The sequence below is a fragment of the Cajanus cajan genome, chromosome 5 (genome assembly GCF_000230855.2).
Source record: "Cajanus cajan strain Asha chromosome 5, NIPB_CcT2T_4, whole genome shotgun sequence".
NCBI lineage: Eukaryota > Viridiplantae > Streptophyta > Magnoliopsida > Fabales > Fabaceae > Cajanus > Cajanus cajan.
The window spans coordinates 46,422,255-46,428,263 of NC_138521.1; positions in this window are offsets into that span (position 1 = coordinate 46,422,255).

Sequence of the window (6,009 nt, forward strand, 5' to 3'; positions counted from 1 at the left end):
CATATTCTTAATCATTTCCATACAACATCTCATCTCATATCACAATTCCATATAACATACACAATTTCATATCACATACTCAACAGATAAGTCTAACAAAATAAGGGTTTACAAATCCCTCAAGCAATTCATAACTCGATCATCAATTCTTATAAAATAATATAATAAGAACATTAATAAAATAATTAATAGAATTAGTAATTTAATATAATTTCAGCACAGTAAAACCCCTAATTGTTCCAAAACCTAGTTCACAGGCACTTTTCTACAATTTCGTTCTCTCTCACAGATCATCATCCTTACAAACTATTCACATATTTATAATCCTCAACACGTACCGAATCTAATGGTATAATTAATTCCTCAAACAGAAATAATCCAATTTTTCCAAAACCTAACCTACAGGCACTTTTCTATAATTTCGTTCTCTCTCCTAGAGCATCATTTTTACAAATTATTAGCATATTTATAATCCTCAACACATACCGAATCTAATGATATAATTAATTCCTCAAACAGGAATAATCCAATTTTTTCCAAAACCTACCCTACAGACACTTTTCTATAATTTCGTTCTCTCTCCTAGAGCATCATTTTTACAAACAAATTATATATTTATTGTCCTAAATATATACAGAATCAAATAACGCCAATAATTCTTCAAACAGAAATAATTGTAAAATTACTCATAATCCTAAGGGCTCTTCTTCTACCCAATTCCCTCATGCAACTCCACATATAAATAATCCCCTTTTCTCCCGTACCTGGATATGTAGAAGCTGAATCTAGACTAGATCTGGTTGATCTCCCTCGTTGGGTTCCCCTCGGTCTGAAGCAGAAAGTAGAGGAAAGAAGAGAGAAAGCAGAAGAAAAGAAATCAGAAATGAGAGGTGTGCCTTTTGGGAGTGGCAAACAACTCTATTTATAGGCTTTTTACGCCGGAACGGCCCGTTCCAAATCCGGAACGGCCCGTTCCGGACCATTAAAACGTGGCCAAAAATCACATCCAGAACTGCCCGTTCCAAAACCAGAACGACCCGTTCTGGTGTGCATTAATTACCCACAACGGTCACGCCCCGTTCCAAGCCCGTTCCCAATTAGGGTTAATGACATATTTAATAGTCCAGAACGGCCCGTTTCATCTTGAGAACGGCCCGTTCTGGGCTATTAACTCACACACAACTTGGTAGTTTGGAACGGCCCGTTCCAATTCTGGAACGGTCCGTTCCGAGATACTAAATCACATGCTTTTTGGTAGTTTGGAACGACCCGTTCCAATTCCGGAACAGCCCGTTCCAAGCTACTAAATCACCCCTATCACCTTTATAAAATTACCAAAATACCCTTAAAATAAAATAAAATCGAAATAAGAAAAATGGGGTGTTACATTGTCTGTTATTATTTTAAAAAAGTGGACAACACTTATTTTGAAAAGTGTTATCAAAAACTCATTCTATAATACCACATTTTATTGAAGGTGTTATATATTATTATTTTTAAAAAGTGGACAACACTTATTTTTAAAAGTGTTATCAAAAACTCATTCTATAACACCACTTTTTATTGAAACTGTTGTTTATTATTATTTTAAAAAAGTGGACAACACTTATTTTTAAAAGTGTTATCAAAGATTCATTCTATAACACCACCTTTTTATTGAAGGTGTCTATTATTATTTTAAAAAAGTGGACATCACTTATTTTTAAATGTGCTATCAAAGATCTATTCTATAATACCCATTCTTTTATTGAAATGTTGTTAAATATAGCCCAAACCATAATAATAGCATTTATATCTTAATAGTGCTATCTAATGTATGTTGTTATATGTCTATTTTATAGTAGTATATTATGTCCCTTCATGTACTTAGTTAGGGATTTAGGTCCCCGACCTCCTACCTTACTCGGTTTGGTCACTTTATCCACGTATGGCTCGACCTAGCCGCTGTACAAATCAATAGTGATCACTTTATAATTAGTATAGCTCGACCTAACCCTTATACTATGGTACTTATAGTCGGTATGCCTTGACCTTACCCATATACCACATCAATTAAGGTTCTAAAAGAGACTCAATTATTCACTTGAAGAGTCAACTACTCAAGAAGGATTTTCAATAATTGGGCTCACATAGCACCACAATAATATCCTCACAATGGGATATCTAAATTTTTTAAAACACCCTCTCATCTAGTACTAAGTTAATCAACACAACAGACCCTAATGTCTTAAGCATTCTCAACACCATTGCCTCAACATTCAACAATTTAATCATCTATACACATTATCCCATATTAATGTATATAGAACCAACATCATTCATCAAGATTCAACTATCAATAATTTAATCATCAATCTATATTATCCCATATCAATGTATAAAGAACTAATAACATATGTCAACATATAACATATGCGATATACAACTACCACCTACAAGTTCACAATTTTATCAATCAAACAACACATTTTCAAAAGGCAACCCACGCTTGATGTCATTCTCCTCACATTCAATGTCATTAAAGTAGATAGTGTAATACTCTGTTTTTCATAAAATATAATATAAGTATTTTATTAATAATTCTGATATTTATTAATAGGTCAAAACTATTTAATACTTATTTAATTATTTGGTATGTTTTGGAATATAACATAAGGCATATTATTAAATATTTTATTTAATTAAATTAAGAGGGAAGTGAATTAATAACTAAGGTTAAGTGTTTTAACTAGAAGGCTAAAGCGAGGTTAAGGTTTTTGAAAGAGCAATTTTTTGATCAGACCCTTTTACGCTCCTATTTTACGTACATGCTCCAAAGCTTGGAGAATAAGAGCAAGAAGAAAATCACCTCGAAGGCATGCATCCATCTTTTTCTGCTTACCAAGGTCAAGGGGAATGAGGAATCTTGCTTTGGGTGTGGAATTATATGTTAGGTAGTGGGGTTAACCCCGAGTTTTGTCTCTATTTTTTGCCCATGTACACTACTAGAAAAATTAATATTTGTGACAAATTTTTATGACGGAAAAAATATCGTCACTAATAGTGATGAATTTTGTGAGGGAATTTTAATTTTTGTGACGGACTGCCATTTTTTGAAATTAGTGACGGATTTTGTGACGGATTAAATTGTCTCTAAAAAATTCGTCACAAATTTTGTCACTAAATAAAAAAATAAAATTAGTGACGGATTAAGTTTTGTCTCTAAAAAATCCGTCAAAAATTTCTTCACTGAATAAAAAAATAAAATTTGTGATGGATTTTGTGACGGATTAAATTTTGTCTCTAAAATATTCGTCACAAATTTCGTCACTGAATATAAAAATAAAATTAGTGACGAATTTTGTGACGGATTATATTTTGTCTCTAAAAAATCCGTCACAATTTTCGTCACTAAATAAAAAAATAAAATTAGTGATAGATTTTGTGACAGATTTTTTAGAGAAAATTTAATCTGTCACAAAATCCGTCACAGAATAAAAAAATAAAATTAGTGACGGATTAAGTACTTCTATAAATATTCCTTCACAAAAATGCGTCACAATACTATAATAAATAAGCCAGTGACGGATTTTGTGACGAAATTTTTGTCAACATTTGTATTTTGTCACAAATTCCGTCACAAATAGCTACAAAATTTGTGAGGAATTATTGATCCCTCTGAAAATATTAAATTTTATTTATGAAATTTTTATAAGTAAGAATTATGCAAAATTAAAGAATATATGTTACTTTTTTTTAAATTATGACAAATATATCCGTCGGAAAATTTATATTTTTTAATGGAAAAAAATTCGTAGGAAAAGTTATATTACTGATGGAAAAAAATTCGTAGAAAATTTAAGAATTTTTTACGAAAATTGACAATCATATATTAAAAAATGTCCATATATATATATATATATATATATATATATATATATATATATATATATATACGAGGAGAGTTATAATAACACCGGTATAACTTTTACTAAGTATTACACCGCTTAATAACTTTATATTAAATGAGAATTTTGTAAATCCAATCGTTAAATTGAAAATTCTTTACTCTTAAATCACAATTTTATATTAATCCAAGATGATTTGATACTTCATTCTTATAAAACAAAATTAACGTAATATATACATTTCAAAATATACTAAAATATGAACATTTTGATTACCTTCACGTTGTTGTTCAATTTTAACAAAATTTGATATAAACATATAAAGTGATATGAACTTTTAATCTAAAGGTTGATTTTCAAAATTCACATTTAATATAAAGTTATTGAGCGGTGTAATACTTAGTAAAATTAAGTTACACCGGTGTTATTATAACCCTCCTCTCTCTCTCTCTATATATATATATATAGAGAGAGAGAGAGAGAGAGTGGAGGAATCAAATAACTTACAAAATAACTAATATTTAGTTTTAAATTTGATGTGAAAATATTATGATATAATTATATAAGGTTTTAAGTTAGTATTTTATTAATGGTTGATAATTAGAAAATAAAATAAGGATAAATATATTTTTTGAATTTTATATATTTGATTTAAGATAAATAAATATATTCAATTTTGTAATAATTTATTTAAAATGTTAAAATTTAATTTATAACTATGTAATAAATAAATATTTATAATTTTATAAATTATATTATCATTTTAAATTATAAAAATAAATAATTTAAATTATAATTTTAAATAGAAATAAGTAGATTGTTAATTATAAAAGTAAGTATATATAAATAAAGATTAATTAAATATATTTTTATTATTCGTAATATAATTATTATATATTATTATATTTTTATAGTAATCTAACAGTTGAATTTACAAAATTCACATTTAATATAAAGTTATTAAGTGGTGTGTAATACTTAGTAAAAGTTACACTGGTGTTAGTATAATCCTCCTCTCTCCCTCTGAGAGAGAGAGAGAGAGAGTGGAGGAATCAAATAATCTATGAAATAATTCTTGGTAAAGTAATTTAGCTGAATAACTCATGATGTGTGTTGAATTTCATCGATCCAATTGGTAAATTAAAAGTTGTTAAATTTTACTAATAATTAATATAGAAAAAATTAATTAGCTTTGGACTAAATTATTTGCTAATTAACTATATAATTGAAATATTAATTATTTTAAATTATTTAACTAAAATCTTATTGACAATGTACTATATGATCTTAATATTTTTGTATAACTAATATTTGATTTTAAATTTGATGTGAAATATTATGATATAATTATATAAGATTTTAAGTTAGTATTTTATTAATGGTTGATAATTAGAAAATAAAATAAGGATAAATGCATTTTTTGAATTTTATATATTTGATTTAAGATAAATAAATATATTAAATTTTGTAATAATTTATTTAAAATGTTAAGATTTTAATTTATAAGTATGTAATAAATAGATATTTATAATTTTATAAATTATATTATCATTTTGAATTATAAAATTAAATAATTTAAATTATAATTTTAAATAGAAATAAGTATATTGTTAATTATAAAAGTAAGTATATATAAATAAAGATTAATTAAATATATTATTATTATTATTATTCGTAATATAAAATTATTATATATTATTATTATAATACAAGTATGAGATTGTATAGTTGAGGATGACTTAAATGAATTAATTTGTACAAGTTATACTGACAACATGCATATACATTTTGGTAGCTTATTTCATAAGAACTACACAGTTAAGCATGCTTGCCTTGGAGTAATATAGGGATGGGTGACCTTTTGGGAAGTCTCCTAGAAGTTGTACAAGTAAGGATAAAATATGATAAAAAAGGAATTAATCCGTCACAAATTTGTGAGGGAATCACAAATTCCATCACAAATTTGTGAAGGAATTTTATTAATTTATGAATATTTAATATTAGAAATTAGTGACGGAATTTGTGATGCCTTAATTCCATCACTGATTGTGACGGACTGAAATTATCCGTCACTAAATATTTTGTGACGCTAATTTTTGTGACGAAATCAGTTCCATCATAA